This window comes from Pseudophryne corroboree, chromosome 2, assembly GCF_028390025.1.
Source record: "Pseudophryne corroboree isolate aPseCor3 chromosome 2, aPseCor3.hap2, whole genome shotgun sequence".
Lineage (NCBI taxonomy): Eukaryota > Metazoa > Chordata > Amphibia > Anura > Myobatrachidae > Pseudophryne > Pseudophryne corroboree.
In genome coordinates this window covers 715,585,777-715,613,300 of record NC_086445.1, presented here as the reverse complement: position 1 = coordinate 715,613,300, position 27,524 = coordinate 715,585,777, and positions in this window count along the sequence as shown.

Sequence of the window (27,524 nt, the reverse complement as noted above, 5' to 3'; positions counted from 1 at the left end):
CTGCCTTGACAAGCACCTCTCCCACTTGCAGGGGCTGGCTGGCAATTTCTAGCCTGGGGGCAAATAAAATCAAGTGGCCCAGGCTTCTCTACCAGCGCATGGCAATGACAAAATGGATGTGGCAGATAAAAAACTGCAGGCGTAGTTTATCTAATGGAGATGCAGTTTAAATGTGTAGTGAAATATCTGAAAAATCATTATGTCTAAGAACAATACATCGCCTGCCAGCCCTGTCTGATACACAGAAACTATTCTAATGACTTATATAAAACATAGGAAACAATGGACCTAATTCAGATGTGGATGGAGTGACTGTCACTTTCTTGGAAGCAGCAGTGATAGCGCTGTATGGTAATGATTCAGGAGGCTTCTATTACAAGTAGACGCCTCCTGCTGCAGTAGTGATCTGACCTGCATCCTAGGAAGCAGGCATCGGATCACTGACTCCCCATCGGACAGCTTGCAGAGATTCCTGGCCTCTTCTCTCCCCCTAAACAGCAGTGACATGCCTCTGTTATGGGAAACTGAGGGCGTTGCCACCCCCCCCCACGCCCCAATATGGCAGAAGACTTTCTATCACTGACAATCTGATGCCATCCTACTTCCTACATCGCAGAACCCATTTGTGCACACACTCAACGTGTCCTGCGCATGAGCAAAGTACCGATAATAAGTTGCAACATCAACTGGACCAGAATGAGGTCCAATATACTGTACAATAACCACTTTACATCACCTCCCTCAGCTGCTGCAGTGTCCAAATTACATAAAATATAAAGCAAGACAAAAAAAGTAAGAAGGTGCAGATCTAAACAAACACATTCACAACACTGAGGCGTTTGAATAAGCAATTCATAAATCACAATAATTACATCACTGTTCCAGGAGCATACAGATGACACAGTACTGTAACTCATTTCCGCAACTATATGTACGCATCATTTAATAGTTTATGAAGGTAATGCATGTACACATATGTGTTTTTTGCCAAAAACTATAGCACCTATCAAAGTTGCTGATGATGTTCAGGTGGTGCTCCATGGTGTCAATGGGCACAGGTGGGCTGCATAGTACCAATGTGCACACGGTGGGGGCACAGGGGGATGCACAGTGTCAGTGGGCACAGGTGGGCTGCATAGTACCAGTGTGCACAGGGTGGGGGCACAGGGGGGATGCATGGTGTCAGTGGGCACAGGTGAGGTGCATAGTACCAGCATAGGCGGATCCAGGGGGAGGGGGGCACTCGTGCCCAACCTTTTGTTTCTGACTTCCTTTTTTCAAAAGGAGAACAGCAGCAGCACTACTGCTATTTCCGTCAGTCAGATTTGATAAAAGAGCCGGTAGGCACTAGGACCCACCGCTGCTCTAACAGCAAGTCCGTGTGGTAACCAATGGGGAGCTCACACCGCAACCTACCTCCCCCACTGCCAGCCGGCCAGAGTCCTGCCCAGGTGCTGGGTTCAAATGCCAGCATCGAGTAAGACTGTTACTTATGACGGCACAAAAGTCTTCATCAGCCCTCACTGCACCACACAGTATCCCAGCGCTTCCTCCTCCACTTCCTTTACCACCATGTTAGGAGCAGTCACACTCAGCCTCAGCTTGAGAAGGTGGCCCGTGTGATTGTGACAGGGCTGTCCTGCAGATGTCTTATGCTGCTTGTTGGAGATCCAGATGGCTGCTTCTGCTAATCAAAGATGGGCAGTTCGTGTCCTGCAGTCTGAGTCTCAAAACAAGGTATGCTGCACCTGCCACCACCAACTAAATACTTTAATAATGATATTGTGCTGGGGTGCCTTCCAGGATTTCATTACTAATGGAACAGGTGACCAACATTTCAAGGCCCAATCAGCCTTTTCCTCAGGTTGAAACATTGGCAATAAACCAGGACGCGCTCCTACAGCCAATCATTACCTGATGGCGTATTCTGTGAGGCCACGCCCACTGTGATACCACACCCCTTATCTGGGAGCACGTGTGCCTTAGGTGCATGTAAATATAACTATTACTGTTCCCCTATCATAGTGCCCCCCCTTTCATTTTCTGCTGGATCCGCCCCTGAGTACCAGTGTACACAGGGTGAGGGCACAAGGGGGTGCATGGTGTCAGTGGGAACAGTTGGGGCTATATAGTACCTGTGTGCACAGGGTGGGGTCACAGGGGTAATGCATGGTGTCATGTCATTTTGTTTGCAAAACCGACTGAGCCCGCACCAAAATCACAACTCAATGCACGAAATCAATGCATTTGTTTTAAAAATTGTGTATTTGTAAACCATTCTAAGTAGCACAATCTCAATCTGGATGCTTATAAAAGGCCGCCAATCAGTTGCAGCTCTCTCTTTCTGCTGACCAGCATGGCTCTGGCAGGATATTGAGTCCTGTGGACTGAACAAACACCACTAATGCGCATCTTTTGGCGGTTTTGGGGCATTTTTATAACAGTATGGCATATGCAGAATCAGACCAATCAGAATATGTTTGTGATTTTCACAGATTTACCCATTGTTTGTCCTTAATTGAGGTTATACTGATACATTGAATTTGTAACAGTAGAAGGGTTGTGTCTGTACAGAGACATTTTTTCTTTTTTGAGAATTATACTTCCAGGGACTGTTAATGGACCATCGAAACAATAAAAAAAAATTCATTTTTCTCTGTCTGTCTGTACGTTCTGGCATCACGCAAAAACTACTATATGAATTTGGATTGCATTTACAAAATTGTATAGCTTAGTGAACTAGAAAGAGACTGAGGTATGTATGATCTTCAAGAAGAGAAGCAATAAAGTAGAAAACAGACGCTTGACACTTGGCACGTGCAGTGTTCAGGCTCCTCAAGTCCAAAATGACTATACAGTATGAGTGAAATTTTTAAGCTCACTTAGTGCAGCTGGACTTCCAGCGTTCAGCCCTGCACTGAAAGTTGGCATTCTGGTGATGTGTCTGCGGAATTTGACTCTGCCCAAGTTATACAACAGAACCTAAAGTACCTGCTCTGTAGAGGAACCTAATTGAGGCAGAAATTCTAATGGGATGTGGTGTAGGTGAGACTGTGTTTATACAACGTGTATCCGTTATCCCCATCAATTTTGCTTTTCAATCCATGTCCCTGCAGTTCCTGTAAGCATCTGGTTCACTATGACGATCAAGAAGTCACAGGGGCAAACACTCAGGGCTGCAGATGTTGAACCCAGGATCAGCTGCTTCTCCAATGGGCAGATTTATGTGGCTTGCTCACGTGTTAGTAGCCACAAGCATCCTTTTGTCTTAGTCCATGAAGAAAAACTGCAAATATTGTTTACAAAGAAATTTTGCTATCCATGTGTACAATATAAAATATCATCACTACTATTTCAAATCTGCCATGGATCAGCAGCCAATCAGGAGCGGCCACGCGGAGCCGCAGTTCCGCCGACCACAGCTCCCTCCTCTTGCTTGTACTGCAGCCACCCTCTGCCTCCTCCTCCACTACGCCACCGTCCAGCTGCCTCCCTCAATCCTTCTCTGCACCTCCGCCTCCTCCGCACCATGCCGACCACAGCCTCCTCATCCCAGGCACCACAGACCACAGCCTCCTCATCCCAGGCACCGCATACCACAGCCTCTTCATCCCAAGCACCGCAGACCACAGCCTCCTCATCCCAGGCACCGCAGACCACAGTCTCCTCATCCTAGGCACCGCAGACCACAGCCTCCTCATCCCAGGCACCGCAGACCACAGCCTTCTTACCCTATGCACTACAGACCACATCATCCTCAGCACCACCGCTGTTAAATAGGTAATGTGTCCCTACTGTCACTTTTCCTGTCCCTCTGTCACTCTCCCTGTCCATATGTCCCTGCTGTCACTTTCTCTGTCCCACTGTCACTCTCCCTGTCCCTATGTCCCTGCTGTCACTCTTCCTGTCCATATGTCCCTGCTGTCACTTTCCCTGTCCCACTGTCACTCTCCCTGTCCCTATGTCCCTGCTGTCACTTTTCCTGTCCCTCTGTCACTCTCCCTGTCCATATGTCCCTGCTGTCACTTTCCCTGTCCCACTGTCACTCTCCCTGCCCCTATGTCCCTGCTGTCACTTTTCCTGTCCCTCTGACACTCTCCCTGTCCATATGTCCCTGCTGTCACTTTCCCTGTCCCACTGTCACTCTCCCTGTCCCTATGTCCCTGCTGTCACTTTCCCTGTCCCTCTGTCACTCTCCCTGTCCCTATGTCCCTGCTGTCACTTTCCCTGTCCCTCTGTCACTCTTCCTGTCCCTATGTCCCTGCTGTCACTTTCCCTGTCCCACTGTCACTCTCCCTGTCCCTATGTCCCTGCTGTCACTCTCCCTGAATTTTGTCTCATTCCATGTAGGGAGGCCAATCCCAGGATCAGTATCGGCGGGGTCCCGGGATTTAGGCCCAAAAATGGCTGGGATTCAATCCCGAGATTGGAAGCTCCAATCCCGGGGATTGAGGGATCAGCATGTTGCCCGGTTTCCTCCTTCCGGCTCCCCAACGCAGCATGATGTGCAGCGAGAGGTTGCGCTGCACCGTTAGCCGCTGCTGGGGGAGAGAATAGACAAGAAATACAAAAGGGATTTTTCCCACGTGGGAAAAATCCCTTTTGTATTTCTTGTCTAGAGTAACCCCCTCCCGCAGCACCTGGGGATTGTTACCAGCTTGATTAGAGCAGTTTTCCACTATTTATTGCAATTCAGAGAGGCATAGATGGAGCCAGCATTAGGAGGGCATGCTGGGTCCTGTAGTGCCATTTGGAGGATACAGGGGTGCCTCCAGGTAAACTAGCTCTCAATCTGGATATGTTCTGTATGTGCCATTATCATGTGGCCATATATTAAGCAATTGTATGACCCATAGTGGATGTTATTATTATTATGCTGTGTATGGGTTTGGGGAGTGGTACCCCCCCGGGTCTGGTGGGGCTGGGCCACTTTGGGGTAGCATGCCATATTATTTATTTAGCACTTATGTAACACTCTTATTTTTTCCACTAATATTACTCTTTTGAGTATTTTATTAACACCCTTATTTTTGTAGCACTTTCTAACCCATAGCTTCTGCTTCTTTCTTAACACATATTAACACTTTAGTATTTCAATGGTGTGCTGCCCTGGGGTGGTCGGGCCTGAGCCGACTTTGTGGGGTCCAAGCCTTGGTCCTATGCTTAGTTAGGGACCTCCAGTAATAGAGCAGCCGTGAAGTGGCCTGGAGGCTTATCATATCTTTTGCAAAACATATGTAACGAAGAGCTCTAAATTTCCTATTATTACATAGTATATAGTTCTTCTTACTAACAGCCAGCAGAGTGCGTGGGAAAAATCCCTTTTGTATTTCTTGTCTAGAGTAACCCCCTCCCGCAGCACCTGGGGATTGTTACCAGCTTGATTAGAGCAGTTTTCCACTATTTATTGCAATTCAGAGAGGCATAGATGGAGCCAGCATTAGGAGGGCATGCTGGGTCCTGTAGTGCCATTTGGAGGATACAGGGGTGCCTCCAGGTAAACTAGCTCTCAATCTGGATATGTTCTGTATGTGCCATTATCATGTGGCCATATATTAAGCAATTGTATGACCCATAGTGGATGTTATTATTATTATGCTGTGTATGGGTTTGGGGAGTGGTACCCCCCCGGGTCTGGTGGGGCTGGGCCACCTTGGGGTAGCATGCCATATTATTTATTTAGCACTTATGTAACACTCTTATTTTTTCCACTAATATTACTCTTTTGAGTATTTTATTAACACCCTTATTTTTGTAGCACTTTCTAACCCATAGCTTCTGCTTCTTTCTTAACACATATTAACACTTTAGTATTTCAATGGTGTGCTGCCCTGGGGTGGTCGGGCCTGAGCCGACTTTGTGGGGTCCAAGCCTTGGTCCTATGCTTAGTTAGGGACCTCCAGTAATAGAGCAGCCGTGAAGTGGCCTGGAGGCTTATCATATCTTTTGCAAAACATATGTAACGAAGAGCTCTAAATTTCCTATTATTACATAGTATATAGTTCTTCTTACTAACAGCCAGCAGAGTGCGTGGGAAAAATCCCTTTTGTATTTCTTGTCTAGAGTAACCCCCTCCCGCAGCACCTGGGGATTGTTACCAGCTTGATTAGAGCAGTTTTCCACTATTTATTGCAATTCAGAGAGGCATAGATGGAGCCAGCATTAGGAGGGCATGCTGGGTCCTGTAGTGCCATTTGGAGGATACAGGGGTGCCTCCAGGTAAACTAGCTCTCAATCTGGATATGTTCTGTATGTGCCATTATCATGTGGCCATATATTAAGCAATTGTATGACCCATAGTGGATGTTATTATTATTATGCTGTGTATGGGTTTGGGGAGTGGTACCCCCCCGGGTCTGGTGGGGCTGGGCCACCTTGGGGTAGCATGCCATATTATTTATTTAGCACTTATGTAACACTCTTATTTTTTCCACTAATATTACTCTTTTGAGTATTTTATTAACACCCTTATTTTTGTAGCACTTTCTAACCCATAGCTTCTGCTTCTTTCTTAACACATATTAACACTTTAGTATTTCAATGGTGTGCTGCCCTGGGGTGGTCGGGCCTGAGCCGACTTTGTGGGGTCCAAGCCTTGGTCCTATGCTTAGTTAGGGACCTCCAGTAATAGAGCAGCCGTGAAGTGGCCTGGAGGCTTATCATATCTTTTGCAAAACATATGTAACGAAGAGCTCTAAATTTCCTATTATTACATAGTATATAGTTCTTCTTACTAACAGCCAGCAGAGTGCGTGGGAAAAATCCCTTTTGTATTTCTTGTCTAGAGTAACCCCCTCCCGCAGCACCTGGGGATTGTTACCAGCTTGATTAGAGCAGTTTTCCACTATTTATTGCAATTCAGAGAGGCATAGATGGAGCCAGCATTAGGAGGGCATGCTGGGTCCTGTAGTGCCATTTGGAGGATACAGGGGTGCCTCCAGGTAAACTAGCTCTCAATCTGGATATGTTCTGTATGTGCCATTATCATGTGGCCATATATTAAGCAATTGTATGACCCATAGTGGATGCTATTATTATTATGCTGTGTATGGGTTTGGGGAGTGGTACCCCCCCGGGTCTGGTGGGGCTGGGCCACCTTGGGGTAGCATGCCATATTATTTATTTAGCACTTATGTAACACTCTTATTTTTTCCACTAATATTACTCTTTTGAGTATTTTATTAACACCCTTATTTTTGTAGCACTTTCTAACCCATAGCTTCTGCTTCTTTCTTAACACATATTAACACTTTAGTATTTCAATGGTGTGCTGCCCTGGGGTGGTCGGGCCTGAGCCGACTTTGTGGGGTCCAAGCCTTGGTCCTATGCTTAGTTAGGGACCTCCAGTAATAGAGCAGCCGTGAAGTGGCCTGGAGGCTTATCATATCTTTTGCAAAACATATGTAACGAAGAGCTCTAAATTTCCTATTATTACATAGTATATAGTTCTTCTTACTAACAGCCAGCAGAGTGCGTGGGAAAAATCCCTTTTGTATTTCTTGTCTAGAGTAACCCCCTCCCGCAGCACCTGGGGATTGTTACCAGCTTGATTAGAGCAGTTTTCCACTATTTATTGCAATTCAGAGAGGCATAGATGGAGCCAGCATTAGGAGGGCATGCTGGGTCCTGTAGTGCCATTTGGAGGATACAGGGGTGCCTCCAGGTAAACTAGCTCTCAATCTGGATATGTTCTGTATGTGCCATTATCATGTGGCCATATATTAAGCAATTGTATGACCCATAGTGGATGCTATTATTATTATGCTGTGTATGGGTTTGGGGAGTGGTACCCCCCCGGGTCTGGTGGGGCTGGGCCACCTTGGGGTAGCATGCCATATTATTTATTTAGCACTTATGTAACACTCTTATTTTTTCCACTAATATTACTCTTTTGAGTATTTTATTAACACCCTTATTTTTGTAGCACTTTCTAACCCATAGCTTCTGCTTCTTTCTTAACACATATTAACACTTTAGTATTTCAATGGTGTGCTGCCCTGGGGTGGTCGGGCCTGAGCCGACTTTGTGGGGTCCAAGCCTTGGTCCTATGCTTAGTTAGGGACCTCCAGTAATAGAGCAGCCGTGAAGTGGCCTGGAGGCTTATCATATCTTTTGCAAAACATATGTAACGAAGAGCTCTAAATTTCCTATTATTACATAGTATATAGTTCTTCTTACTAACAGCCAGCAGAGTGCGTGGGAAAAATCCCTTTTGTATTTCTTGTCTAGAGTAACCCCCTCCCGCAGCACCTGGGGATTGTTACCAGCTTGATTAGAGCAGTTTTCCACTATTTAATGGGGGAGAGAATAGGAAGTTTCTCACCCGCCCGCGATATGCAGTTAGTTTTGTGTGCGGGGCGGGCGGGGCGGCGGCCACATAGATAAAAGCCAATCCCAGGTATCCCGGGAGTCCTGGGATTGACCATTTTTCAATCCCGATGCCCGGGATTGAAAAAATGGCCTGGATTTGGCCTCCCTAATTCCTTGTGCTATAATGTGAATTTCGGCTCATTCTGTGTGCTATAATGTGAATTTCAGCTCATTTAATTTGCTATAATGTGAATTTTGGCTCATACAGTGAGCTATAATGTGAATTTCGGCTCATTTTGTGTGCTATAATGTGAATTTCGGCTCATTGTGTGTGGTATAATGTGAATTTCGGCTCATACTATGTGGTATAATGTGGATTTTGGCTCATACAGTGTGGTATAATGTGAAAGGGGCACCAGTACTAGGTAGTATAAGGGGTCTTAATATTGTAGTGCATAATGTGTATAAGGGGTATATGGTGTGGTAAACTACGCTGAAGGATATGACCCCTTTTGAGTGGTCACACCCCCTTTTCCGAAGCACGTGCGTGCATACTTGCAACCCTCACTTTTCCATACCCTCACTTTAAAATTTCCACTTCGACCACTGATCACAATATTACATGACACTACTGTCTTTGTAAACTCAGCTCCGCTGAGCAATAACAGACATCCACGTGAGCAAAGCTGCGGGCAAACGCTAGTAATAAATAATATTCTGTAATAGTAATAGTTTTAAATAAGAAGTGAAATCACATTTCCCTTAGGTCAGTCAAGTAATAGACAACAGGGGCCTCAAACCAGAAATAACCAGTCTTGGTCGGTCTGGTGGGGTGTGTGAGGTCATGTTGTGATGTCATAATGGTACCAGTCTATATCAGGGCTGTGCTGTTGATGTCTCTCGCATATACCTCCAGAGGCCTGGCATGGCACAGCACACCAGTAAATGGTTAGTGACTGGACAAAGATAAGGGCAGCTTAGTTTGAAGTGTCGGCAGACTTTGAGCATGACTACTATAAATATATGACTTATGACCTTGGGGACAGCATAGTATTGGATAAAAACAAAATCTCTCACTTACTGGGACAGTGCCATTACCTAACAACCACAAGCGGCTGGAAATGGATCAGTGGAGATATTTGAGGAGCGCTGTCTAGATGGGCCTATAATGTTTCTAATTAAGTTCCAAATATATTAAGCCTTAACATAAGCTCTTATTAAGGCTTAATACATTTGGGCCCTAATCCGTTATGTGCAGCTGCAGCTATGACATCTCTTTGAAGTTGTTTGGTGAGCCTGTAATGTTGCAAATTAAATCCTTTACTCTCCTTCTGCCTTACTAAATCCCAGTGTGCCAGTTTTTCAGGCTGTACCAATTTTATTAATGTGTGTAAGAGAATTATATTGTGCTTTAATCATTGTTTTTATCCAATACTATATACAGATGTAGCCACATTGATCATGGCTACATCTGTGGTAAACATGCAACCTCAGCGTGGCTATGCATACCTGCGCCTATACGTGCCAGGCTGCTGTGCAAGTCAAATTGCTTTCTAACAAATATTTAAAATGCCAGCTCTAATATATACTGTGGATGCCTGCGCATCTTTTACCATGTGCTATGAATGTGTGCTATACATCGCAAAAACACTACATCCCATAAGAGAAAATAATACACCCACACATTATCTGAGTTCCAAAGCTCATTGATGTATATATTTGTTATTAAAAGGATATGTATTCAATATATCACAATGTACAGTATATATATAGTTACATGGTTACAGTTTATACAGTAAGCAGTTATTACAAATGAATTAATTACAGACACGGCCAGCAATACAATTACCATATTTTGCTCAAATGCTCACTACGCTCCATATCCCTCTCTCTCTCTCTCTCTCTCTCTCTCTCTCAGTAAAATCATGCAGCCACTGGACAGACAGCATCTCCATCATCATCTGGGACAAAACAGGAAGCTCTTCTATATCGCATCAGCTATATCTCTGAGACCGTTGGGGGTATACAGATCTCTTGCTATTGGTCTAGGGAAGGGAACTTTCTCATTCATGATGAGTCATTGGTCAGTTCATATGCAAGCCTTGAAGACATCAAAGGGGCTGGCCTGAGTTTCCTGTCCATCACATGCTTTAAATGGAATGTTCATTGTTCTCATCAGAATTGTGGCTTTATATTTCTACATTCAATCATAGCTACTCATGGCAATGTGCTACAACTTAATAACAGGCATCAAATGAATCTACACATTAATCTGGTTACTGTGACACCAAGCATGACATGTCCATCTTGCTCCGTTCCAATTATACACATACATGACGTTACTCCATTATATAATTTAAAACTTTATGATGTCTGGCGCTTGATATGTTAAATTTTATGTGCTGTATGAAATATGTGTCAAATCTATCTTTGTGGCATGTCTGTGTAAATACGTATGTTACCATATATTGCTGTGCTCGCTGCGCTTATTTGCAAGCATAGCGACTCATAATGTGGGGAGTCTGTATGTTCTCTCTGTATAATATTTTTTTACTTCGACAGTCCACCCTTTGGCAGTAAACAATAACTGCCATAAATTATTAACATAAAATATTTCAAACAATAATCGGTGACTTAGACACATGTATGTATTCATTTTGCAAATCAAACACTTGACTATATTTGGGGAAGACATGGAGGAGGACGAGACATCCTCTATATGCACTTGGTGGTCACGGGACCACTGGTTGGGTGTGGGACAACATTCAACTTATATAAAATTTTCATGATTTACATATTCCTATCATTTTCTGAACATTGTTTCCATTTCTGGAACGTATGCTAGGTCTGTTTCATCATTGAACAAGGGTTATAAGTAGTGTCCTTCCTAAATAACATAAACCTTCGGAGTTCGGGGAGAGCCACTCATAAACCTTTCTTCCACATATATTAATGAGCTCTTTATCTGCAATGTGTGAATAGCCATTGTCTGATTGTTCCTGATTACCTCCAAATTTCCTGAAATTGGTGAGATTTAAACATACCAAGGATTTATCTATGGTACTGGTGGATCTTAAGGCTAGGGGGTCTAGTTATATTATATTCCTTGTCCACCGGTCCCCTCCCCCTTCCGTGTAATTCAAGTACCTCAGCTAACTCTGAAAAAAATATTGCACTAATCCTGCATCGTTTCGTCTTAGAGGCACCTGTGAGCACATCCAACATTCCATTTGGTTTAAGACCTTACCCACTAGTGAGTGGTAATCACTCAAGGGATGTCTGTCACCTTATTGCTAGACTGACATCTCTGGATGCTCTCATCTTCAAATATGGGGTCACAATTACTACAAAATACAGCATTCCTCAGACAATAGCCTATCACGTTACCGCCGAACTCCGTAACTATTAGACCTTTGATTTTCTCTGGCTTTAACAAACTGATCGGCTAATCCTGGGATCCTATAAAGAAATCACTCCTTCCTCCAGAACCAGTTCCAGTCCCACACTCGACTCCTCATGAAAAACCTCGCAAAAATAGAATGTCCTGAAAAAAATGTTTGTCAGCGGGAAACAGAGAGAAAAGAGAAAATAGAACAAAACAAATCTTGTCCTTACCAAATCAATTACAACGACTGGTCTTTCTGTAATCCTGTAGCATGCTCAGGTAGTGTTCAACAGTGTCGCCTCTCAGTCTTCACGGAACAGACTCTCTGGTGATACTTTTGCGATCCCACTCCATTAACGAGTTCCTTCCGGACTACCGGCTTTCCTGCAGTGGGAATCGTAGACCCAAGTCTCTCTCTCGGTTACTTTCACTGGGATAGTGCTGTCAACAAAACTTGGTACGGTCCTTCCCACTTGTCTATTAGGCAACCTGAGCGTAAGAATAATCACACAGTCTCTTGGTTCACAATCAAGACAGTTAGTATTTGGCATACCAGGAATCAACAGTTTCAAGTTCTTTTGTCAAGTTCTCAAATGCTGGCTCATCTCGATAAGGTACTGTACTGTCACCTCATTGGTGTATTTCTGATCATTGTGCGGATCAATCATGACATGAGATTGTCTTCCAAAAAAACAAAAACACAAAAACAAAATTTTGAAGAGGGTGATTCGTTAAGTGAAGATCTGGGAGTGGTTCCTAAGCTACATAATACTAGTGGCAGTGTCTATGACCACAATAGTCCAGTATCACTTTGCTCCTACTTCTAGGAGTACCACGTCTACACACAAATTTCTGCACTATTTTTCTTTGCGGTAAACACAGCAGCATCCGTGGCAGCAGGAAATGCCTCTACCCAGTTTGAGAAAACATCAGTGCACACCAATACATAACAATAATTCCTAAAGGGTGTTAACTATGCGAAGTCGATTTGTATTACCTGAAAAGGTCCGTCTGCAGGAGGGATATGGGATGGCTGTTAGTACTACCTTACCAAATGTTCTTCCTCATGCAAGTAAGACAGGTCATTGCTTTCCTGCTTGCCTGAGAAGAGATACCTTCCTTACCCTAGGTGAGTCAGACCATATGCCGCCTCAGCTAGGCTGGGGAGATACGTCCTGGGGGCCACTGGCTTACCTTGTCCATCTCTCCAGAGTCCTGGGGACTCCTAACCATACCCCTTCGACTTCCAGACCTCCTTTTCCTGTAGGGAACACAAACTTGTATCTTAATTTAATTGTTGTGTGTTTGCAATGTAGAGTACCATGAGCATAACTAAAAAAAAAAAACATCTCTAGAGGAGAGAAAGAAGAAGAAAATATCAGGTCTGCGTTCACCAACGGGCATATCAGTGTCTATACAAAAATTTCCCTTCACCGGTATTCTCATCCTTCCTCCACCCTTTGTGCATGACAAGGCACACTGCAGTAATACTGGTGTCATCGTGCTGGTAAGATATACTGGGTTCGGGCAGAACTCTGAAGGACCAATTAGGCATTGTCACGATCCGGGTAATTTCTCGTCAATACTTACCTTCTAAATGCCTCCTGAGACTGTCCCAGTGTTCCAAGCCCGGATTCCATCTGTGCTGTCTGCGTGCAGCACGCTGCATCCCATTGTCTCAGGTCTCCTCACTGTGATTCTGGCAGCATCAGGGTTAAGTTTAACATGCAGGTTACAAACAGACTTTCCCTCCAAAAGCTAACATGGGCGCAGCCATGTTTTCCTAATCACATGTTACCTTTCAGCCTATCAGCTGCACTCTGCTCTCAGCCTGATTACCCAGCAGCTGTACTCTGGTCTCTGGTTAATTGCCTAGCCAATACCTGCTTCCCAGCAGGTATACATTATCCTGTTCCTGGGCTGGGAAGTTGTCAGTGCTCCAATGGTCATCCCAGTGATAGCAGTCTCTCCTGTTTGTGTTGATTGCCGTCTGCAAAACTCCACTAGAGACTGGCACCAATTCCTATCCTCACGGTGCAGCCTGACTCCGCAGTATCCTAATATTGCACCCTGCATTTGAACAGATTACTTGCACACCGGCTCTCAGCATTCCAGCTTCCAGCGGTCCCCTTTCTCAGTATTAGTAATCTGCGCACTCAAGCATCTCCAACATATTCAAACAAAGTTGCCTATGTTATCTCCCTTCTCAGTGGCTCCGCCCTCGACTGGGCATCACCTCTATGGGAGAGATCAGATCCTCTGTTGTCCTCCTATTCTGACTTCATGGCAACTTTTAGGCGCATCTTCGACGGGCCATGCCGTGTGACATCTGCCTCTTCTGAAATCCTCCGGCTTCGTCTGGGGACATGAACTGTCGGCCAGTATTTAGTTCAATTTCAGACCTTGGCTTCCGAAATTTCCTGGAACGATGATGCTCTCTATGCAGCCTTCTGGCAAGGTTTATCTGAACGTATTAAAGATGAGCTTGCTACCAGAGACTTACCTTCCAAGTTGAACGAGCTCATATCGCTCTGCACTAAAGTTGACCTACGATTCTGTGAAAGGGCTAATGAGCGAGGCAGGTCAACATCCTCAAAGACCTCTACTCCTCCTCCTCGTCAGCTGTCTCTGCCTAAGGACGAACCAATGCAGATAGGTCATTCTCGTTTATCCCCAGCAGAGCGAAGAAGACGCCTCTATAAACATCTCTGCCTGTATTGTGCTGCACCTTCCCATGTCGTCAACGCTTGTCCTGAGCGTCCGGGAAACTCTAAGTAGTAGCCCGCCAAGGAGAGGGTCGGCTAGGAGTAATGTCCTCCTCTCCATCTTCTAGTGATTGCAATCTTTCAGTCTCCCTTCAAGTGGGCCAGCGTACCAGGAATCTTATAGCCTTGTTGGACTCCGGGGCAGGCGGAAACTTTATGACTGAGAGATATGTCAAGCAGTGGTTCCTACCCACTGAGCAACTGGCATCTCCCATATCCTTGACTGCCGTGGATGGTAGTAGGATTTCCAATGCAGTTGTTACGCCAAAGACTCTACCTATCCGTCTGAAGGTAGGAGCCTTGCATTCAGAACTGATTTCGTTCCTAGTGATTCCAAAGGCCACTCATCCCATGGTTCTGGGCCTCCCATGGCTCCATCTTCACAATCCTCAAGTTGACTGGAGGACTACCCATATCCTGGCATGGGATCCCTCCTGCTCTGAGACTTGTTTGTCTAAAGTGCTTCCCATTTGCACGTCTTCCTCCAAGTCTTCCGATGTTCCTCCTCCGCCTTATCAAGACTACACAGATGTTTTCAGCAAATCCTCTGCGGACATCCTTCCCCCTCATAGAGAATGGGACTGTCCTATCGATCTCATCCCAGGGAAGGCTTCACCTCGAGGACGCACGTATCCCTTGTCGTTGCCTGAGACTCATTCTATGGAAGAATACATTAAGGAAAATCTGGCGAAGGGATTTATCCGGCCTTCTTCCTCTCTGGCTGGCGCAGGCTTCTTCTTCTTGAAGAAGAAGGATGGCGGTCTGCGGCCATGCTTTGATTATCAAGGCCTGAACGACATCACAGTGAAAAATCGGTACCCTCTGCCGCTTATCACCAAGTTATTTGACCGCGTCAGTGGAGCCACCATATTCACAAAGCTAGATTTGAGGGGTGCCTACAACCTCATTCGAATCCGGAAGGGTGATGAATGGAAAACCACTTTTAACACTCGTGACAGACATTATGAGTACCTCGTCATGCCTTTTGGGCTCAGCAACGCTCCAGCTGTATTCCAGCACTTCGTGAATGAGATCTTCAGGGATATTCTCTATCGTCACGTGGTAGTCTATCTCGATGACATTCTCATCTTTGCAAATGACCTGGAGGAACATTGTTTCTGGGTAAAGGAGGTCCCGTCCCGTGTTCGTGCCAACCGCCTTTACTGCAAATTAGAGAAATGCGTAGATCCATCCCGTTCCTGGGGTACATTGTATCCGGTTCCGGTCTGGAGATGGACCCTGAGAAACTTCAAGAAATCCAAGATTGGCCGATTCCTGTAACCCTCAAGGGCATCCAGAGATTCCTAGGGTTTGCCAATTATTACAGGAAATTTATTCGAGTCTTTTCAACCATTGTAGCGCCTGTTACTGCTCTTACCAAAAAGGATGCCAACCCTTCTAAATGGTCAGAAGAAGCAACCCAAGCCTTTCATTTGTTGAACCAAAGATTTGTCTCTGCTCCGGTTTTTAAACAGCCAGATACCAGTTCGCCCTTCATCCTTGAGGTGGATGCATCTTCCGTTGGAGTGGGCGCAGTCCTGTCTCAAAGAGCTAATGACGGTCATCTACATCCCTGTGGCTTCTTCTCATGAAAGTTCTCTCCTGCCAAGCGTAACTACGCTATTGGCGACCAAGAACTTTTGGTGATCAAGCTCGCTTTGGAAGAGTGGAGATACTTATTAGAAGGAGCTTCTCATACCATCACCATCATGACGGATCACAAGAATCTCCTGTATCTAAAAGGTGCTCAATGTCTTAACCCTCGCCAAGCCAGGTGGGCACTTTTCTTTTCCAGATTTGACTTCAAACTACAGTTTTGTCAAGGAATCGCAAGGCTGATGCCCTTTCCCGCTCCTGGGAGCAAGAAAATGAGTCTGAGTCTACTGACAAGCATTATATTATTGATCCAGTGGCATTCTCCACAGTGAGGATGGACTCTATGCCCCCGCCAGGGAAAAGTTTTGTGAAACCGGCTCTCAGAAGGAAGCTCTTGCATTGGGCACACTCCTCTCGCTTCGCCGGACACGCAGGCATACATAAGACCTTAGAATTTGTCTCCAGATCATACTGGTGGCCGACCCTAAAAAAGGACATTGCTGAATTTGTGGCCTCCTGCCCAAAATGTGCCCAACACAAAGTACCCCGCCAGTCACCCGCTGGGCAACTGGTTCCTTTGTCTGTTCCTCATCATCCGTGGACTCATCTATCGATGGATTTCGTCATGGATCTCCCTGAGTGTAACAAATTCAACACCATCTGGGTGGTAGTTGACCGGTTCACCAAGATAGCTCATTTCATTCCTCTCACCAGTCTTCCATCAGCCCCCAAGTTGGCTCAAGTCTTCATCCAAGAAATCTTCAGACTTCACGGTCTTCCTATAGAGATAATTTCCGACAGAGGTGTGCAGTTTGTGGCCAAGTTCTGGCGAAGTCTTTGCCAGGCTCTCCAAGTCAAGTTGAACTTTTCTACAGCTTATCACCCTCAAACCAATGGGCAAACGGAGAGGAGTAATCAGGACTTGGAGGCCTTCCCCCGCATCTATGTTTCCTCTTCCCAAGATGATTGTGTTCAGGTCCTCCCATGGGCTGAATTTTGCCACAACAATCAGTACCATTCCTCATCTTTGTCCACGCCATTCTTCACCAACTATGGGTTCCACCCAAAAGTTCCAGAATTTCACCCGCTTCCAGCAACATTGGTGCCTGCAGCTGATATCACTCTTCATCAGTTTTCAAATAACTGGAAGAAGGTACAAGCAGCTTTGTTGAAAGCATTCTCAAGGTACAAGAAATTTGCGGATAAAAAGCGTAGGGCAATTCCTGCTCTTAAGGTTGGTGATCGTGTTTGGCTGTCTACAAAGAATCTAAGATTGAGGGTTCCAAGTATGAAATTAGCTCCCCACTACATTGGGCCTTTCCTGATTGATTCAGTCATCAACCCAGTGGCTTACAGACTTCAGCTACCTCCTTTCCTGAAGATTCCTAGAACATTCCATATTTCTCTCCTAAAACCAGTAGTTCTGAATCACTTTCATTCAGCGCTTCCCTCAGCTCCCAAGGTCCAGACTCAATGAGGTGTTGAGCATGAGGTCGCCAAGATCCTGGATTCACGTCTCCGGTATGGTCATCTTCAGTATCTGATCGATTGGAAGGGATATGGTCCTGAGGAACGTTCTTGGACAAACACATCAGATGTCCATGCTCCAAAATTGGTCCGGAATTTCCATACTAGATTCCCTCAGGAGCCTAAGAAGTGTCCAGGGGCAACTCCTAAAGGGGGGGTGCTGTCACGATCCAGGTAATTTCTCATCAATACTTACCTTCTAAATGCCTCCTGAGACTGTCCAAGCGTTCCAAGCCCGGATTCTATCTGTGCTGCCTGCGTGCAGCACGCTGCATCCCATTGTCTCAGGTCTCCTCACTGTGATTCTGGCAGCATCAGGGTTAAGTTCCACCTGCAGGTTACAAACAGACTTTCCCTCCAAAAGCTAACATGGGCGCAGCCATGTTTTCCTAATCACATGTTACCTTTCAGCCTATCAGCTGCACTCTGCTCTCAGCCTGATTACCCAGCAGCTGTACTCTGGTCTCTGGTTAATTGCCCAGCCAATACCTGTATAAATTATCCTGTTCCTGGGCTGGGAAGTTGTCAGCGCTCCAATGGTCATCCCAGTGATAGCAGTCTCTCCTGTTTGTGTTGATTGCCGTCTGCAAAACTCCACTAGAGACTGGCACCAATTCCTATCCTCACGGTGCAGCCTGACTCCGCAGTATCCTAATATTGCACCCTACGTTTGAACAGATTACTTGCACACCGGCTCTCATCATTCCAGCTTCCAGTGGTGCCCTGTCTCAGTATTAGTAATCTGCGCACTCAAGCATCTCCAACATATTCTTCGCTCTCAAGCTACATTAGTGCGCTCCTGCACTAACCACTCAGCTCTCCTGTTAGACCAGTCCCATCTGGTAACACCCGGCAGTTTACAGTCACCAGCTTCCGCTTTCCATCTGCTACCTAATGCATAGGTGTTGGTAAGGACATACCATCTCCAAGTCCTTAAAGACTGTTCCTACGTTATACCACACCTAAAGACTGCCTGTATGCACTCCTGAGAACAGTGACTTATATTCAGTGATCATATTGCCAACTGCCGACATATACGTGTGAGCTGAGTTTCAATAAACCTTTTAAACTTATCCTCTGTTGTCATGGTCACGCCTTCGGGCTTGGTGCTGCAGGTCCACACGTATGTCTAGGGGTCCTATCTCACCACCCAAGTTTACATACACCTCAGCCCCTACAACTGAGGCTTCCCACAGCCGACACCAACCGTCAGTTGTGACAGGCATGTAGTGTTTGAACTGTAATCGGGTCCATGTATTGTACCAGCCTGTGTGAACGCAAAAGATGAAGAGGAAACTGTGAACTAACAGAATAGAGGTTGGTGACAGATAAGTTTGTAGAGGTGGAGAGGACTTTATTAAAATGACAACTGGATTGGGCACTACGGGGAATTGAATACCTACTTTGTCTACCTCCCTTTAAGCTTGTGCATGCTGTGTCACTATAAGGACTACTTCAGCCATCAATCCAGTGTCCTGTCCATCCTAAATTCATAGGGAACCCCGTATCAGTGAGATAATTTCCTCTACCTGTGATGGACATGAATCTAGAACAGTGTAATGCAACATTAGTCTTTGAGGGGTGTCTAACATACCTTGTACTTCCTGAGCGGGAGTACAATATATGTATTTCACATTTAACAAAATCTCTGTTACGTTAGTTAGGAAAAAGAAGGACAGGAAAGGGTTTAGCATTGTAGGGGCCCAATCGTAACTTCAGCAGGTTTTTGTCAAAGGGTAATGTTGCACTTCTTTCGTTCCTCCCATTTGCCAAATTAGTGTTTTCCAGTGATCTTATCCAGACGGAGAATTTTCTATTACTGCAAAAGACAAAAAAAAAATTAACAAGCTTCTCGGTCAGGCGAAGTATTCATTCAATCCTTCTCATCCCGTATAAAGGGTCTGTACATGGTCCAACAAACATTTCCGAGCTCATCTTGACTAGGGGCATTACTAGGAATGAATACTTCTTATATGGTAACTAAAAGAAATACCCGGGGGTTACCCTATTTCTGTCCGCTTTACTACTGGCAAATACTAATGTGCGGACAGGTTTTTCTCCATTTCTGGCGTTACTTTCTTGATTTTTATTTTATTTTTGGGTTTTACTATATATGTGCGCGAATGACACCATACTTACCAGTTCCTCTGGTCTCAGCCACTCTCCCCGCAGGCTACTGCTCTTCTTTTACCGGTTGGATACTCCTCTGAGTGGCTGAAACCAGTCAGGTCGCCTTCTCCTCCTAGATAAAATTTCGACATTCATTAGTACATATATAGGTTACATTCATATTTTTCATATTTTTATTATTTTCTATAGTTTGTATGCTGACCGTAACTGCTTCCACATCTACATATGGCGGTGTACTTGCTTTCTCTTTTTCTTCCTACTTGTTTATTGTTGCTACTAGTTCAAATAGTTCTTATATTTCCGTTCTTGTCTTATATGACTTTGGTTAAACATACAACCTGCAATACCTTAGGGTCAAACTCACCAACCCCAGGGAATGATGCCCTATCATCAGCAGTCATACGTACCCATTCATTGCAAAAAGCCTCCGTGTGTGAACCATATTTATCACACATAATAAACCTTGCTGACCCCCTGGGCCGCAAATCTCCAGCCTGAACCTTGGCTACCCTGGCTTGCGCAATTGGTTCCCATCGTGGACTTTTTGCTTTGTCAACACAATCCCCAAATGCACAACACAACAGACGGTGAAAGTTCTCTGAGCGCTTCCACCCACTCCTTCTCCGCTGACGTACCATGACTCACTCCAATAGAGACCACCGCGTACTCAGTGAGGACCCTACCTGGCTTCTATTCACTGGAAGTTTTAGGAGTAACTTACCTTTTCCAGTGAATATCTACCGTTGAAGATTTTCCAGAGAGAGATCAGCGAAAACTTCCCTTTTGGTTATACACAAATCACACTTGCGAATGCTCTACACGGCGCTAATGATACCGCGGTATACGCAGAAGCTCGCAAAGGGGTATCAAGTTGCGTCACATATCGCACACACAAACGTGCGGTCCAATCGCACAGCGTATAGGTACTTGTTACCTATCCGCCCTATGACCACTGGAGTCGAATACACAAGCTACGCTCCTCAGCCAGAGCGTAACACAAAACCTTTAAACTTCAATTCACAATTTCTATACTTCTGCACAATAGGGGTAATTCCAAGTTGATCGCAGCAGGATTTTTGATAGCAATTGGGCAAAACCATGTGCACTGCAGGGGAGGCAGATATAACATGTGCAGAGAGAGTAAGATTTGGGTGGGTTATTTTATTTCTGTGCAGGGTAAATACTGGCTGCTTTATTTTTACACTGCAAATTAGATTGCAGATTGAACACACCCCACCCAAATCTAACTCTCTCTGCACATGATATATCTGCCTCCCCTGCAGTGCACATGGTTTTGCCCAATTGCTAACAAAAATCCTGCTGCGATCAACTTGGAATTACCCCCTATGCACAATTCTATATCACGCTCCTCTGCAAATCACCTCATGATTTGCGTATATCTCTATTTGTATTAACGTAAGTCAGCCGCCTCACGCCACCAATCCTCCACTTACTTGGTGTACCACGGGACCCAAATTTCCAGGGTTCAACTCCACTCACTCCTGCTTTTACTCACTCAGATACACCTTGTTTTTCTTTTCTGTACAGAAAATACCACCCCCTTCGATTGATGGTTTTAACCCAAAGGCAGTACCGTTTAAACAAAGTCTTACACTAATCTGCTTTTGAAATCAGATAGTTATGTGCTATTGTATTAAATGTATACTATCCCGCCTTTAATTGAACAACTATCGTGTGATTTATACCTTGCGCCCATAACACGTGTACAAACGTGTGTCTGCAACTCAACTAACCACACAATCTCTATAAATGTGAGCAATAAAACTACTATCGCTCACAAACACAGCACACAATTGTTTCCGTATAAACCTAAGCGACTAGGCCAGAACTGCGTTTCATGTTTTTATAATGACTGCCTTAACACACTAATTCAAATATATATATAGCAAACAAATGTATCCGATTTCACACAGATCTATAATGACTGCAATAATCTATAATTTAAATGATATGATTCAGATTGGATAGCCATCTTGCAGAACATACACTGATATAAATATACACATAATTATAATAATATTAAATATATATATATATATATATAATTTACTGCACTCCTATGAGACACCTCACCTCTTCACTGCCTCTAATTTGCATATCAAAGATATTTGCTTTGCACTAGTTATACAGGATAATTTGCATTTCAATGGCTATCCTACCCTAATAAACAGAATCCACATGTCTTGGAAGAGACTATCTATCTATCTGTGTGTAACCCCCCACTTGATGTAAGGTAATTACACATAGACAAGAAAAAAAATTCACTTATCTCACCATTTACTCTCACTAGGCCCAATTGAAACTATTTGTAATTGACTATGGCATGGGTTAAATAAATTCATTGGTTACTCATAAATGGTGCTGGATTTGTAAATATGTGGAAACTTTGTGACAAAGGAAACTGATTGTTTTAACCAGACTGAAAATCAGCTATTTAGAAAGTGACCTTCCTAAAATGGCCACGGCTCCTCCCCCTTCCACATCCATGAGGCTTACACAAGATGGTGGACAGGCCATGTGGTTAGGCCAAAATGGAGGACAGACCATGTGGCTCCTTTGTCACAACGAAATCACTCTATACAGGCACCAAGAGTTACTTTAGGCCTGAGTTTAAAAAGTATACAAATTTTCTCAGCATGCTAACACAGCTATATTATGGCTATGCAGCAACTTTTAAATGTACTTTAAATCTACTTAACAGATAAACAATCCAATCTGAATCAAACACAATATGACTTATTTGAACTTTGTTTTGCAACAATACAAATACGCTGTAGCATCTTAAATATTATGAGAAACACATTGTCCCTTAAATTTCATATCAGCGCCTTACTAATAACACAACAAAACACGTGGATGTGATTCATCAGCATGTCGCGATGCGTCCATCGTTAGCTGGTCGACCACAGCCGCGCTTGTAATGTACAGTGCATCATTAAGAACGTGATATCCCGGATGAGCCCCCTATGCAAGTCAAATTACTTTCTAACAAATATTTAAAATACCAGCTCTAATATATACTGTGGACGCCTGCGCATCTTATTACTATGTGCTATGAATGTGCGCTATACATCGCAAAAACACTACATCCCATAAGAGAAAATAATACACCTACACATTATCTGAGTTCCAAAGCTCATTGATGTATATATTTGTTATTAAAAGTATATGTATTCAATATATCACAATGTACAGTACATATATATATATATATATATATATAGTTACATGGTTACAGTTTATACAGTAAGCAGTTATTACAAACGAATTCATTACAGACACGGACAGCAATACAATTACCATATTTTGCTCAAATGCTCACTACGCTCCATATCACTCTCTCTCTCTCTCTCTCTCTCTCTCTCTCTCTCTCTCTCAGTAAAATCATGCAGCCACTGGACAGACAGCATCTCCATCATCATCTGGGACAAAACAGGAAGCTCTTCTATATCGCATCAGCTATATCTCTGAGACCATTGGGGGTATACAGATCTCTTGCTATTGGTCTAGGGGAGGGAACTTTCTCATTCATGATGAGTCATTGGTCAGTTCATATGCAAGCCTTGAAGACATCAAAAGGGCTGGCCTGAGTTTCCTGTCCATCACATGCTTTAAATGGAATGTTCATTGTTCTCATCAGAATTGTGGCTTTATATTTCTACATTCAATCATAACTACTCATGGCAATGTGCTACAACTTAATAACAGGCATCAAATTAATCTACACATTAATTTGGTTACTGTGACACCAAGCACGACATGTCCATCTTGCTCTGTTCCAATGATACACATATATGACGTTACTTCATTATATAATTTAAAACTTTATGATGTCTGGCGCTTGATATGTTCAATTTTATGTGCTGTATAAAATATGTGTCGAATCTATCTTTGTGGCATGTCTGTGTAAATGCGTATGTTACCATATATTGCTGTGCTCGCTGCGCTTATTTGCAAGCATAGCGACTCATAATGTGTGGAGTCTGTATGTTCTCTCTATGTAATATTTTTGACTTTGAAACTGCGGCATATTTGCCACTCCCATTCATGCGAATAGGTGCACACACACATCTTAGATGTCCTAACAAGCTGCAATCACTGTAAGATGTAGCCACGACGAGAGTGGCTACATGTGTACAGTAACCCCTTATAGCATCCGAAACGAGTGCTAAGATGAATATGACTGTTCCCCTCCCCACACCACATCCATCTCTTGCTCTCTTTTTTCACTCTCTCACCATTGGCTTGTAGGTGCGTTATTCACCGTCCGGGTAAAAGATCAAAATAGCAGATTTGAGGCGACGGAAGAGATGACTGGGTTATCCAAGGTTAGTGGGTGGGCGGGTGGTCTGGACAAACTCTGCATAGTCTCTTAATGCCTAGAGGGACGGGCAGTCCTTCAACCATGGGTCCCCAAAGGTTTCCTCCAAAAAGGTGTTTTTCTTCTCCTGAGTGCTAAAGGATGACTATTCATGAGTCATAAGGCTTCCGCCATCTTGTTCCTCTTATAGGACAAGTTTGTAAGATTACTGGACCAATCTTAGGGCCTGATTCAGACCTGGTCGCTGTTGTGCGAAAATGCACAGCGACCGATTATCGAACTATTGCGCATGTGTAAGCACCACAATGCGCAGGTGCAACCCCAACGGCAACAGAATGGTGCAAAAATTTTGATCGCTAGGCGTATGCAATGTGGTTGACAGGAAGCGGACGTTTGTGGGAGGGTGTGTGACGTCAGCTCCGGCCCCGAACAGAGTGATTCTATTGCACTGTAGGAGTAAGTCCTGGGCTTTGCACAAACTGCACAGACTGGAGAAATCATTAGATGGCGAGTGAGTTCCGAAAGGATTTGCAGCTGTCCGCTATCTGACAAAGTTTTCACATGGCATACGCATGCATTCACACACTTGCATGAGGGTGGGTTTTCACTCTTCAAGGGCGGCGACTATCTGATTGCAGCCCTCTGCAAATTTGCAAAGGAGCGATCAGGTCAGAATTATTCCCTTAGTCCGAAATTCCCTATTTTATAATGCAGAGTATAATAATAATAATAATAATGATAATGATAATGATAATAATAATAATAATAATAATAATAATAATAATAATAATATAAACAGGCTACATTTAACTTAAAATAAAAATAGAAATTTATTTTTAAAATATATGTTGCTTGAAGTTGTCTTTATTTTTATTAATAAATCCTCTCAAAATGGTGAAGCAATTACACATATTTGGGGAGACAAAAATATTAGGAGAGTTCAGAACCATGCATTGTTTATTTTACACAAGGGAGTACCAGGCCACATGCACTTAGGTGCTTTTAATTAGTATGGGTCCTTGCATTTGCTGTCTACATATTAGAATGGCCATTTTGATAGTTAAGACCTGGATAAATTTATAAGACAGTGTTAGGGATGTTAGGGACCCAATTAGAGAGGTCACCTGGCAATGGTAGGTTGGCCCAAATTTTTGGCCAAAAACTGTGCTAAGAACCTTGATTTCGTTTCATGTAAAATTGAATAGTTTTTTTATAATCATTCTGATTACTAGTGTGCTTAGAGTGTGCACCTGCGTTTTCTTTTTTGTTAGGTTTGCTCATAGAGTAATGTCAGGTGTGCCTTTTGGGACACTCTTACATTTACTAGGTTGGCAGGCATCAGTCAGCTGATAGAGTTGCACAACTGTTAGGGGTATGAGAGGTGATGGGGAATAATCAGCTGGAGCATCTATTTAACCACTTAACTGGCATGGTCATATCACATGCGACTGCTCCGCTCCACTGCAACCTCCAGATTTTGATGAGGAGATCCATTCTGATGATGTACATAATATAATTATTTAAATATTTTGAAAATACTTTTTAAACTATGTTAAATAAAAAATAAAAAACAATTATATGAATGGTTTTGAAGTGAAAAATTATCAGTTAAGTGGTTAAGGAGGAACAAGTTAGGCACAAGGGTATTGAGCTTATCAAAGCCATAAAAGTGAATTTGCAGGTGTTTTCTGCACGTTGTTCATGGATTGGAATTGTGTGGTCGGACATTGTTCCAAGGAGAATTTGACACTTTGGATAGAGTAAGAAGGAAGTTGAAAGTGGTCATATCTTGTGGTAGCTATGGGTGGTAAGGTTATCAAGCCCCCTCGATTAAGGCACATGGAAAAAGTCCTGTACAGGCCAGATGGGGCCCATCTTTTCCTGCCTATAATAAGGATCAAGTGGTCAGAAGAGGTGACGGACCTTTTTTTGTGGAACCAGGCATTGTAGACAAGCAGTGCTACTTGTTGGCCTGTAGTAGCACAATAAGGGCTGGCCTGCATTCTCCCAGGGAGAGCAGGGAGATTGTTTCTAAGTTAAGGGAGGACCTAGTCTCCATCCATTGCTAAGCCAATCAATGGGGAGTGGTACCACTCAACCAAATTGTGCAGGGACTGAATTTTTCAATCTAATTTGGTACCCAGCCTATAGTTGGAAGGGGTGTGTTATTACCTGGAAAGGTAAATAAGGCGAAGAAGATCAGCCATTGTTCTCTTATCCAGGGGAGATACTGCAGAATAGAGAAAGCCCATGTAACCAGTAAAAGACCCATTGCTGAGAACAAGGGGGGAGTGCTTGAAGCTATTGCGAGCCCATCCTGGGAAGGGACACTAATGGTGTGAGGTTGAGTCCATGTAACAAGGAGTAGGAGCACCATGAGTAATGTGAAGAGGATACCTGTTGGATAGCCCCCCTTAGAAGTGCAGGGGGTTACAGCAAGCTGGCAGTGTGGCTAGAGGCCAGTACTGATAGAAAGATTAACTAAATAAAGAAAATATGCAACAATTTAGGAATCTGCCTAGAACATGCCAACCTCCAACAGAGTGTCTGAGCGAGAAGAGCAGCAGTAAGATCGGCCAACAAAAGGCTAATAGCTATCCTAGGAATTAGTCTTCCTGTTGAAAGACGAAAGTAAACTGTGTATGGGACAGTAGCACTCATATTTTCGTAAGTCTTTGTAGCATGAAAGCAGGTGTAAATTATTTTTAAAGTGAGGTTTACAAATGATGAATAAAGAAAAAGGAACCTGTGACTTCACATTGACTGCACATGTGACATATTTTCAGCAAGCTATCATATTCACCATGTAATTACTCCTGCCCTGAAGACTTCTATATGCACTAGGAATAGGAATTTGCACCTCCACCTATGTTTCCCCCAGACCATCCACCACACTACACCTGCCATCCAGGGCAGCAACTCAATATCTCAGATGTCAAAAGCAGTTGACCGGACAGTGGGCCTAATTTATGGTTGCATGCGATGGGAGATGTGCATGCAAGGAAGTGTTTAATGGCAGACTGCGCATGTGCTGAGATCGCAATGTTCATGTACCACGGTGCTGCTGCAATCCCACTCGCAATGAGAGTTTAATCACAGAGTGATTGACAGGCAGGGACCATTTGGAGGAATTTATAAGGAGTGGTTAGAAAAATGCAGGTGTGTCATGGCCGTTTTTGGAGCATGTATTTGCCGTCAGCTGTGAGCTTGTACATCCTAAAACCTGTCATCTGTGTCTGTCTTGCTGTGTCCAGTCTACGTACCCATAGGGCAACCTTTAGCCTCGATGTTCCTCATTTTTGAGTGTATGCTACTAATGTGTAAGAAATTGCGAATGATTGTCAATGGCTACGGTGGGTGTCTTTTTCATTTCTGGGCGGCAGCTTCACTTGCTAACATTAGCGGTTCTGTAGCCTAGAAAATCGCAATTGCATTTGCTTACAAACTTGAATTAGGCCATATATTCACA